This window comes from Solanum pennellii, chromosome 8 (assembly GCF_001406875.1).
Source record: "Solanum pennellii chromosome 8, SPENNV200".
Classification (NCBI taxonomy): Eukaryota; Viridiplantae; Streptophyta; class Magnoliopsida; order Solanales; family Solanaceae; genus Solanum; species Solanum pennellii.
Window position 1 is genome coordinate 37,417,114 of NC_028644.1, and position 13,019 is coordinate 37,430,132.

Here is a 13,019-nt window from a genome sequence, read left to right on the forward strand (position 1 = left end):
GTTGGTTCTAGAATTGGATCAAGAGGTGATGTGATTGAGGCTACTCTGATTTGGGTGGCAGAATCAAGCAAATATCTACTAGCTGAAGTTTGAGGTGTACTTCTTGGACTATTTTACCTTAAAGTTAGTGGCTGGTCATCTTTTATTCATATTGCTCAACTCCAATTTGTTCGGCCTTCCTCCTGCAAATGATATATTTGTTACTATTTCCCTTGCATCTTTGTAGCTCCTTGACTCCTATTTTTTGAAGATTTGAGCATCATTCGTTGATTCTTAGACCAGATGTTGTTCTCCTTAAGAGTTGCATGTTTTCGCTGGTGCATACCATATCTGCAATAATCTCTTGCTAGTTGTAATAACATTTAATTTTAGATGAAAGAAGAATTACTACAGAGATGTTCGTCTTTCCATTCGGTGAATTGCCGCTCCACCTTGGCGAGCTAGGTCGGCCCGCCAAAGGAGTTTAGGACTCAGTTTGGTAAATTTTGTGGCCCATTAGGCATATCACTTACTAATTTCTTGCGAAGGGGAGACTATCTAATGAGTTATAAAGTAAGGAAAGGAAAGGAAAAATGTCATGGACTATTTGTTACCATTAGGCGAACAACTGAGTCATTTGGCGAACTCGACCCAGTCTGCCAAATAACCAAACGTGCCCGAATCTCAAGTTGATCCAAAAAATAACCCTTACAATCATTATAACTACAATTTGGGCATGAAAATATGAATCTTATACAAAACCTATTCTACCCATCACTCCAAAATACTCAGACTTCTTCTAGTCTTACCAAATTTTTGCCATTTAACTGTAATTACCATAACGAAAATTGTCACCCATTACTTGCTAGAATAATTTTCATTGATTAGCACAATTGTGGGTCACTTGGACTTCACCCAACCAACTTGGTAGTGAATGTGCAACACCCAAATCAGAATGCTTACATTCAAAATAAGCAAACTCATGCATTCAATTCTTGAAAGAATATCAGGCATTTTACAAGTTATAATTACCATCGAAGCGGTTTATTTGAATTAGTAGGGATCAACACACATCATCCCAATAAGACACATGCAAAAGATTACAAATTTATGAAAAGTAAAATTGGGGTTTTAGAGACTAACCTTTGATGTCAATGAGATAATCTTTGTAATGTTAGAAGCAAATTAATCCAAATCAAAGCGCTATTAACGAACTAAAATACTAACTAACGACACCAATATAAGAAAATAATACCTTTGGTGCAATTTTGGAGAGTTTGAAATGAGCGAAAGTAAGAGATTAAAAAATTTGACCTTTGGACCTTATATAACCGTTAAGTTCTAGTCCATTTGGCGAAGTTAATTTCTCTCGTCGTACCACTCGACGATTTGTTGAGCGGTCTTTTATCACGCCCTTTCTTCGAAATCTTCAATTTTCTAGGGGCAAGATATGCGGTTTGTATCGATATTCCTAAGAGGTTGGCGATGCACCAATCTGCTTTTCGAGTTCACCGAGTTATACAGGCTCTACAATACTCTAGCATTGTGCCAAATGGCAGAATTCATGTGGGTTCACCGACTTGTTTAGCGTCTCACGAAATGGACCTTCTGCTCGCCATATTGAAATTTTCTATACATTCCTCATTTTGACATTCAACAATGACACTCCGTTATTTATAGAAGTAAATCGTAAGTTCTGACCTTCGGTTGCCTCCTAAGAAATGCCTTATTTAACGTCATGGCTCGACGTTGATCCTGCCTCACTCAATGATGTTTGATTTTGTACTAGTATCACTAAGTAATCCCAATTTGTCTTTTGGGTGGAGCTGAGGCATGGAATACATCAAGAGTGATCTGATGTGCTGAATTGATTTGGAGTGAGATACGATTGGCTGCATTGGCGCTTCGATGATTTTTCTCATTTCGTCCAACACTCGATCTTGATCGCTAATCTTTTGGAGAATGATTTTTATCATGTACTCAATACAACTTTTCTCATATTCACTAGAGCTTTTCATTGTGTGGGGAGGTATATTCTTCCCTTTGTGAGTGCACTAGTTTTCCATCTCACATAGTTTTGTGGTCTAGTCATTTAGTTAAGATACCAGTGCAGCTACAATGAAGTTACTTTTGAATTCTTAATCTGTATCAACTGTCTTTCCACCCACTCCATCTTACATTCTTAGAGGACTTGCCACACAAACACTAAATACAGAAGAATATTAAAACTAAAAGTACAATTCGTAGAAGCTACACTACAAAGAACTATAAACTCTAAATAACTACATCTTCACGTGACACCACTCCCCTGCAGGGGCACCATTTTGATGCTTTAATATATGTATAATTCTATATTTCTTGATTAGCAACACTATACTACAGTCTGAGTGTCTACAAATCGAAACTAGTAAAGTAATCCAACCAAGGGTTGGGGTCGTGTCCCAAGGGAGTGCAACTGAAAGTAGTAGCTACTTAGAATTCCGTTCCAAATTGTGATAGCTCAAGACATTTTTGTATATTAAAACAAAGAAGTATAATTCATGACATTTAAGTGTCAAATACCAAAAAGGGGTTTTATGTCACATGTAGTTAAATTAGCAAAAATAAAGGAGAAAAAAAGTATGGGGAAAGTTCTTGGAGTGTGGTAACAATATATGCTGACACAAACTAATAGGTACATGCTTTTGATAAGAAAATTTACAAGAAAATGGTGCCTAGGCTAAGCTTTTTTGTGAAACCAAGTTCCCTCTCGGGTAACCTATGCCATATCAAATGGGTTCCTCTCGGACACCCACTCGTCAAAACTAAACTTTCTACGTCTTACCCAAACCCGTACCATTCGATAGTGGGTGCTTGTATATGGGACTAGTTTTCACCCTCTCGGGCTGAACCTCATTTCGACCCACTCCTTAGGCCATCAATCTAGTGGTCTTGGTTTCACGACCTCTCTCTTGGGCAAGCCGAAAACACATGGGTAGTTTTGTATTTGTAACTAAAAACACTTAAATTAAATAACAATCTGTAGGTGAAATAACCATTAGAATGCATTTAATCCTATCAGCAAGCAATACCCAACAATAATATCAACACATATTTGCTAAATTACACCTAAAGAATGTGGGTTTTTAGCAACACATCAAGCAATAATCAAATATACTTTAAATGATAAAGGAATCACGTGCGTATAAGATATTAAAACTAAAAAGTAGAAAAGGAAGTTAAATGGAGAAGAACCACTTCCAAGATTGGAAGAATACCTTCTTCTTCAAGCTTCCTCAAAACCTTCTCCAAACTTGAGAGAAAACTTAACTACAAAGTTTCTAAAATAAAATGTTAAGTGTATATTGCTTCACTCTCAAATCTCTCATTTTTTTTAATAATAAAATAGTTTAGTTTTTATAGGATTCAAATTAGTGGTTGCGGATCCATTCAGAGTCTTTAGTCATGAATCATAGAGTGATTCGGCGACTCTCCCTTTCTCTCGTTCATCGCCGTTTAAGCCTTGCCTTTATATTCATGGTTGTTGTAATGTTGGGTGGAATAACACTGCTTCGTGGAAATATTTGGCGAAGCACCGACTTCTCCTTTTCATCGCCTCACTTCCTTCAAGGCTCACTTGATGTAATATAAGGCGAAAGTTTGCTTTATGGCATATTGCCAAGTGTGCTTGGCGAACCGCACTTTGAATCTTCATCTCTTTCTTCTTTGTTTGTTCTATTTGTCTCAAAAAATTTTGAAAACATTGAGTTTTAGGTATAGATCCTTGGAGACAAAGCATTGACACAATTGAGCAAAAATGAACAAGGCACGTGAAAGAATGAAGAAAATACAGCGTCATGATAGCCTAACCCATTATAAAAATCTCCTAATGGACTTATATTGCTAATGTTCTTGTGTGTTGAGCCCTGATATAGAGGATCAAGTCAGTGGTGAAAAGGACAAGGCGACATACTTTTTAACAGTTCAGCGAAGCAGTAATATCACCCAAAGATACAGAATGCAAAGGCAAGACAACAATGGAATATACAAAAGGGTGGATCACCGAGTTGATTGATGATCCCGACTAACTTCGCCGAGTGGTCCTTCGCAGCATAACTTTTAAAAAACTATAAGTATTCGTTGATATTTTTTGCGTAGTATCAAATTTTAGAAGACTTTTACATTTGACACCGTATTATTTATATATTTTTCATCATTAGTTCTTAGTGTTTTTGTGCGAATTTACTAATCTTTGAAAATTGGAAGGTTTCCAACTACAAAAAAATTGGAAGTGGATCTTGAAAAAATTTCATTCTTGACCTGTGTAAATCCATTCTCTATGTACCTTGTTGATGGAAACACCAGTTGGTAATGATTTCTATCTCTTTACTATGTCTATCAAAAACACAATTCTTGGGGTGTGATTCTGTGAATGCGAGTTTAATTTACTGCTTGGTCTTGCTAACTCAAAGTGTAGTTGCTATTTAACTGTGATTTCGTTTAGCATTTGTGTATGAATTTAATTGGATTACAGTTGCAAATATGACTTCACCTTCGTGTCTTTGGCTTACTCGAGGGAGAGGTCTTAAGACCCAAACATCTGAATGTATAGCTGGTGGTTATTGGGTTGACGTGGATTAAACTAGAGAGAGTAAATCCTACACATTCTCCTATACTTTCATCTCGAGAGAGTGATTGGGTTAAGGTGAAAGTTTGGCATAATTGAAGCAAATCAATGTTTGAGAGAAACTGATTTGATTCATAGTAAGTTGCTCCGAGAGAATTTACCCCCACTTAAGTCTATCTAAGTCATAAATTTACAGCAATTTACGATTAATAGATTGTACCCAGTTGTTTATTTAAAGCCCATATTCCTATCACATCCAAAGAATCCCGTCTCCATCTTTGTATTATCATTTATCTTAATTTTTTTAGTTTATAATTCTTAAAAAACCCCTATGATAATTGATGTGTATGTTGTAATACTCCGAAAGTCTAAATCCTAATCTACAGACTAACATGAGATTCTAAGAGTGGTAATATTTATTAAAGGCCAAATATAATGTATATAAGTCATTTAGAAAGTCTTAGAATCAAATAATCAAGAAACATCCATGATGTCCGATAACTAGTTCAAGAGGTGCTAGTGTTCCTTAGCCTATTTGATAAGGTTTAAGGAGTCGAAATTCAATGAATTATGGTGATACGGTTTATAACACGCATAAGAGTTTGTTTATATTTGAAACGTCAAGGTAAGACATTCCAAGGAGTAATAATGGGTCCTTGAGGTTGACCCTTGTAATTTGGAAAAAAGTTGTCTATTGGACAGTGCTCACCTACGACCAAAATCGATGAGGCGTGGTTGGATTTACTGGGCTTCGATGCCTCTGTCAACTAACACTTAGTAATTTTGTCCATGAAAACGTTTGGAGTAATCTATTTCAAACCACGGATGAGTAGCACGGGGGGAGGCTTGGCTATCGACTGACCTACGGCCCGTCAGTCGGGGTCTCGTAGGTCAGGTCACTATTTTGCTGCCTCATTTTAGTTTGTTTAATTAAATTAATAAGGAGGTTATTTAAATTGTTAGATTTTAAATGTTACGACCCGAGAGTAAAAGTTAGGGAATTCTCGAATCTAAACACAGGGTACTTGACCTCTTGGAGGTCTTGTACAAGCCCTTTTGTACCATTTATTGCATAAACATATATGAAGAGTATTGCGTAATTAAAACCTTTTATGAAATTTGAATAGTCATCCAAAATATCTTTCATATAAACCAAAGGAAATACTATGTCTCACGTCATCAAATTCTTGGACTCGAAATATACTTGGGACATGACTTATACTATCGAAATGTAAAACTACGAAGTCTATCACAATGCTTTAATAAAAGAAAGTCTAAGATAGTGATGACCTCCAGTTAAATGATGACATACTTTAACCTTGCTTGAAATATCCTATAAACCAAGATTTGGTCCCAAAATGACCTTCCTCTATGAACCACTTTAGAGATAGATACAACCATGGAATTAATACAAACACATGTACTAAGTATGGCTTAATGCAAAAAATCATTATAATGGACATTTAATAGAAATATGCTCTTTTTGATTAAAACATCATAGTATAAGAATAAGAACAACATTTAACACCTTAGAAAACGTAAGACATCTCATAAGCACTTTACCATATCTTAACAAATATTACAGTAAACCATGCCATGTTATAGTGAATTAATTCAAGCTTCACAGTGAACCCATTTAAAATGCAACCTTCTTACTAAAAGATATTCTAAGACTCACTTAAGTAACACAAAGAGAGCGCCCATACACCCTATCTAAGCACACCTAAATGATCCCGAGGACTACCTATAATGATATATATATACACTTACAATACACAAAAACATATAACATATATAATATGACATTCTCCTCACCAAGGTTATCGAAAGACTTACTTAAGTAGTTCGAGAAGGGAACGCCCATACACCCTCTCAAACATTACCTAAATAATCCTTAAAACTGTCTATGTTTAGATCATGTCTAATTTATCAACCAACATTCGTATCTAGAGTCATTCTTAATATTTACCTAGGCAAGACATGAAGAGACCATCCTTTATGCCCCCTTCACACTTTAACTAGGCAATCCTTAAAGTTAATCTCGATTAGGTATTTATTCATTTACATGTCTTCTAATCTTAAGTCATTACACCATTAATTCATTTAAGATATATTCATCACATAAGGACATTAAATTAAATGTCTTGGAGAAGACCTAGGGACTGACTCACTAACATCTTCAAAGTGTAAGGGTGCAATGTCTAGGTAGCGTCCCATACCCCCACCTAAACTTCATAGAACTTATCAAACACTAGTAGGTATCCCATATGATGAGAATATGCAATAAATGTCATACACCATGGTAGCTAAGCATTGAATCCGGAGTTGTAACCTACTCCAATGAGGGTGTCCTACTTGCCAATGCTAGAATTTGGACACATCCCATGTAGGCACATGGTTAAGGAATATGAAATGTTTCATTGTTCTCTAATGTCATATTTTATAGATTAACTTCCCAAACGATATTCACTCAGTGATAGCCTTTGTTCTCATAGTGTATTTCACATAAAGTATCACATGAAGAGGTTTCATATCTAGTTCATAATCAAATCACATTTCACCTTACCAAAGAGGGTCCACTAAGGCTACCTACAATGGATAAGAGGATAGCTCAATGAATTTCCTAAGGATAATTTCATGCCGTTCCAGCCAACCAAACTTAAGTCCACCAGTCCCGCAAGAAGGATACAATTATGACTTTCAACTTCAAGGATATTATAACCTCTCAACTAGGTTGAGGGTTCCACATAACTTGACCTTCTAACTATGTTCAACGCCACATATTTATCACATATACAAGACTAAGGGGATTTATCAGAATAAGTCAAGACATCATTTGACCTTATACATTCATCAAGTAAGGGACAAAAGTCTACCACAACAAGACACATCAATACATCACTTTATCATATATAGCATATCACTTAAGAAGCACAAAGGCACATCCAATTTAACCATAGGTCACCCTATACACTACTACAGAAAATTAAATATAACCATCATAAGACTCATAAAACAAAGTAGGAAGAATCATGCATCAACCGTAACACTACACACATAAAGACATAGTCATAGTCTTATCTGATCACCTAATGTCAATAGAAGAACACATAATTTCACATCACTCAAGTAAATAGGTACGATCATACTCCACCATAAGTGGATCATACTATTCACAACATAATTCAAGACTATATTACATAATATATAGAGTTAGGGAAGCGTACCATCAATCCACTTTAATCTATAGATAAATCATCCTACACAATACCTAAAGGCCCTTACCCATGGCCATGATCACCAATTCAATTCAATACTTACAATAGACAATGAATCAAAGATAATTCAACATATATTTATTAATTTAGGGAAGTATACTAACAATTTTATTATGATTCTATCATAATTCAATACCTACTCAAACTACATAAGAATTCATTAGTTTGAGACATGATCACTTCACCCGTAAAATAGTCAAAACTAGGATTGCATGTTTTGCATGGGTTCACAGAGTTTTGAGGTTAAAATCATCAAATTAACACCAATTCATTTATAATACAATGATTCAAAACATTTTATGCAAGAACCCATGGCTAGATCACAAAATTGGAGAATTCATGTTTTGATCATCTTTGAAAAATCATTGGAATTGACTCCTTGAAGAAATATATTTCAAGAATGAAGAACCATAACTTAATTGTGATGAAAATACCACAAGATTGATGGAGAAAACTTGAGAAATTTATCTTCTTCCTTGAAGATCCGAAGCTTCAACAATGGAGGTTTTGGCAAGAAGAATGGAGAGGTTTTGTTTTGAGTTGAGGGTTTAGCCATGATTGGTGAGTTTTGGGGTATAAAAAGGTTCAATAACCGTCAATAATTAATCCCCAGTTTACCCAAATTACCCTTCCACTTACTGGACGTTTTAACCAATTCAATTTTGACTTAAAAACGATGCCCCCAAATAAAGGAGTTTACTGCATGTCACAGAGGCATTTTCAAACCTTGTTTATGGAAAATTTTGAGATAGAATTGTTCGTGACATCCTCGCGTCTCAGGGAAAGAATTTTTCACAGTAAGTGTCAGTTGCGCGACGTGCAGCCACCACCATAATCTGGCTGGCGCGGTAGCTTAGCTGTCCCATAATTGGGTCCTCTTTGGGGACCCTTTGGCTGGTCCCCAGGGCATCATTCTCAGACGTTCCGACCCTTTGCATGTCAGGCTATTCTAGGAACCATCGATACACAAAGTCAGCAACAAACCATCCCCCAAAACATAACTACAAAACATTACAACACAATCGTTCAACTTAAACTAGTTTCCAAACGTCTTGGACGTTCTTTGACGTTTAAACTCTAAACACTTTCAAACTTTATATACTTCATAATAACACTATTATTAAGAAATTTGTGACTTTAAAACATCATGACACCCATGTTAGGATAAAGTTCAACCTATCTCAACTTGAGGGACGTTACATTAAAGGAGATCTAATTAAGTTAGTTAATGACTTATTAAATACCCTAACCTAATTAAACTAACCCAACCATCATAATTCCCAAAACTCAAATTGCTCTTCCTACTTCTTTCTCTCTCCCATATAGAAGAACTCCATTTAAGGCTAGTTCAAGGTCTAAGGGCTGGAAAAATGGGATTTTCTTCATCATTCTCAATCAATTAACAAGGTATGGGGTTCCTTTCACCTTTGGCTTTCCTTTCCTCAAAGGTTTCCTCCCAATTTTTTTCAAAAAGATGAATTTCAAGTGGGTTTTCTACTACTACGAATTTGACTTTCTAAATTTCTTTCTTTATGATTTCTTTAGATAAATATGAGTAGATTATGATATATTGTAATTCAATTATGCTAGTTATTGATGAATTAACCTAGGTTGTGAAGTAGATCGGGAATTTGACCCAAGTTCCTAACCCTAGGCTATCAACTAGAGATGAATTGTTGTGTAGTGATTCAATTGATTTCATTATTGTGTTGATTACTTTTAAGTGGTGATATTAAACTCATTGTTGGGTTGAAATAGATGGTTGATGGTAAAACCTTGATGATGGCTTGTGAAGGAGATTGGGGTAAGTCTTGTGATCTCAATTCTTTACTTCAATTATGATTATTTGGTGATAAAGTTATATTGAACTATACCTTATTGTAAGATTGATTGGGGTTGGTATGATGTTGAATTGGAATGTCTTAATTATGGCTTGTGAGTTTTTGGTTAAGATGTATTTGTTATAAGGATGGTGATAATTTACCAACGTTCCTTATTATAATATCATATGCAAATGTGTTGTGAATTGAAATGAAAGGACAATACTCATTAAACTACTATTGATCTATGATGGTTATTAAATAAGTGATAGAAACTATGAACTAAAATAATCTATGATTTTTTATAAAGACTCAAAGACATTTCATAAAGGGACTCTAGCTTAGCACCAAGTGAACCAGAGTGAGGAGTGTCCTTTCCCACATAGGAAAGGTAGGATCACTAATGTACTCATGAGATTGGAGACTATAATACATGTAGCATAAAGAGGGTCCCAACTACATCTCCTAGTTCATGAACTATGTTGCCCGCATAGGAATAATAGCTAGTGGATCCACATAGATGCTATGTTCATGTTTTGGTACTACCTTGGGAAGTAGTCCGCTTTATTTCGGTGTAGGGTTCCATGACACTGGATTCCACATTAGATCATGTGGTCTATGTCGGATAAGGAAAGATGTTCCCAAAAGGTAAATTGAAGTAATGGGGTGAACTCTAACTAGGATGACCTAAGGGGTTAACTTAGTCTAGGTAGGGGTATGAGACTCTACCTATACATTGCACTAGTTATCATCAGGGGAAGTCTTAGAAAGATGTTGTTATGTATGTATATGCTTATAAATATAAATGATATGTATATGATGATCTTACATGTTAATGACATTATGTGATGTTGGTTTCACTTATGAATATGTGTTTTGTCTCAATTGCTACAGTATGATGACGTTTACTCTTAATGATATGGCATGTGAAGTTGGGCACTTCTTATGGTTCTTGTTGGGTTTACTTGGTTGTTTGAGGTTATGGAGCCTTACGTAGTCATTGCACTTGGGGACTTAATAGGGATTCATGAGTAATGGTCTTGCTTGGATTATGATGTTATAAAATCTTATGTATACTTGTTGATATTTTAACTTGATGATAGAGTTGTCTTGACTATGTGCTCAATTGTGTTGATATCCATATTAACTTGAATAGACTTTGTATTTTTGGTCTTGTGATGTACATAGTCTTGACTTAAGGATATGTGTTCATTGATTGGTATTGGTTCTTGGATGTGCATAAAGTGTTTTCGAAGTAAATAAGCATGCTTTAATGAAATGTCCCTTATTAGCATGATTCTACGTTGTATGTGCACATGATCCTATACTTAGTACAAGTGGTGTGATAACCCCATTTATCCCTTTTTCCCTAACTTTATAGGTTTCGCATTACGACTTTTGAAAGAAGACTTGGATTCTCATTCTCCACGTTGGGTAGGTCCTCACCACTTCGAGGACAATGTCATTTTCTATCATTGGATGTTGATTAGTCTTAAAGACACTTTGTTCATTCTCTTTCATTTGAGTACCATGATTGTATATCATATATGTGGCTTTTATCGTATTGATGTATGGGCTATGTCCCGTTGTTATACTCTCTCTTAGATGGTTATGATACGAGACATCCATTTTAAGACTATGTTATATATCTCACATATATATAAATATATATATATATATATGTGTGTGTGTGTGTGTGTGTGTGTGTGTGTGTGTTTGTGTGTGTTTCATAAAAGTAGAAGACTGTGTAATTTTCTTATACAAAGGGTCTATGTATACTCGATATGAATATAATATGTGTATGCGAGAGGTCTATGTAAACCTCATGATAGATATAGAACAAAAGTTTTATATTTTTTGCATTTTAACCTATGATTATAATGATGAATGCTAAGAGGTTGGTCCTAGTCCTCTCCGAGGACGACGACGTCGCTTACGTCCATGGGCTACTGCCGAAATGTGACAAACTTGGTATCAGAGAATGAGGTTCAATATACCTAGAAATGATGTCTCATTTAAGAATATTTATGTAGATTCTTATTCATAATTGTGAAGTGTGCCACACTTATGAATGAGAGAATTTATGATATTTAGAGACTCTCATCTTCTTGTATTCCTAAGTCGTGCCTGTATAGTACTATTATGGTCTTTCACCTAAACCTTGTATCGTGGTTATAGGTATGAATACTCGAAGGGCAACTGTTTGAATGGACAAACAAGAAATGGCTAATGTGGGAGCTAACGACAATCAAGTGCCTCCACAAGACAACAAAGTGCCTCCACTTAAAGAAGTTTCTATGGGTGACTAAGTTTCGGATGTTCCTCTACCGATGACCAATGGAGATATAAGGGCATGTTTCTCAGTTTGTCTCAATTCATGACCTCTCAAGCTAATGTCTTACTTCATAAGTTCAAGCTATGAAATCCCAAGTAAATTGGGAGGTTGGACCTCGAGTGCCTCAACAAGCTGAACCTATGGCCTCGCATTTGAAAAAATTTGCTAGAATGAATCCACATATGTTCTTTGGGTCGAGGTCGGATGTGAACCCTTAAGATTTGCTCGATGAGATCTATAAGAGTATTTATGCTATGGGTGTGACCTGAATTGAGAAGGCTGAGTTAGCAGCCTATCAAATCAAAGATGTGTCTCAAACTTGGTTTGTGCAATGGAGGGATATAGGGAACTAAGAGGTTGTCTTGTGACTTAGTTGATATTCAAAGAAGACTTTCTTTGATATGTTCTTACCTAGAGATATGAGGGAAGCTAAAATCGATGCATTCATCAACCTTCATTAGGAGGTATGAGTGTACTTGACTATTCCTTGAAATTCACTAAATTATCCAAGTATGCTCTATCCTTTGTTTTAAATCCAAGGGATGAGATGAGTTATTTTCTTATGAGGGTGTGCGATGACTTGGTGGAAGAATGTTGTTTGGCTATGTTTCATGATAATATGAGTATCTCTCGTCTCATGGTTCACGCTCAACAACTGGTAAAAAACTAGGTCAAAGATAAAGAGTAGGGAGGCCAAGAAGGCCAAGTCTTATGAAGGTTGTTATTCAAAGGGTAGTTTTGACATTCAAGACAAACCTAGGTTCAAGAAGAGGTTTTCTAATCAAGTTCCTATCAAATTTCCCAAGGCTAGTGATGATAGGGTGTCTAACCCTTAGTCTGAAAAGGGAAGAGGTACTAGCTCACCAAGTAAGAAGCCAACTTATGGAAAGTCTGGTAAGAAGAATTTTTGTGATTGCCTTATTGGAACAGACAATTTTTTTGGTGTGGCAAGAGTTTCCATAAGGTTAGGGATTTCCCTAATTTGAAGGGGCAAGACAAAG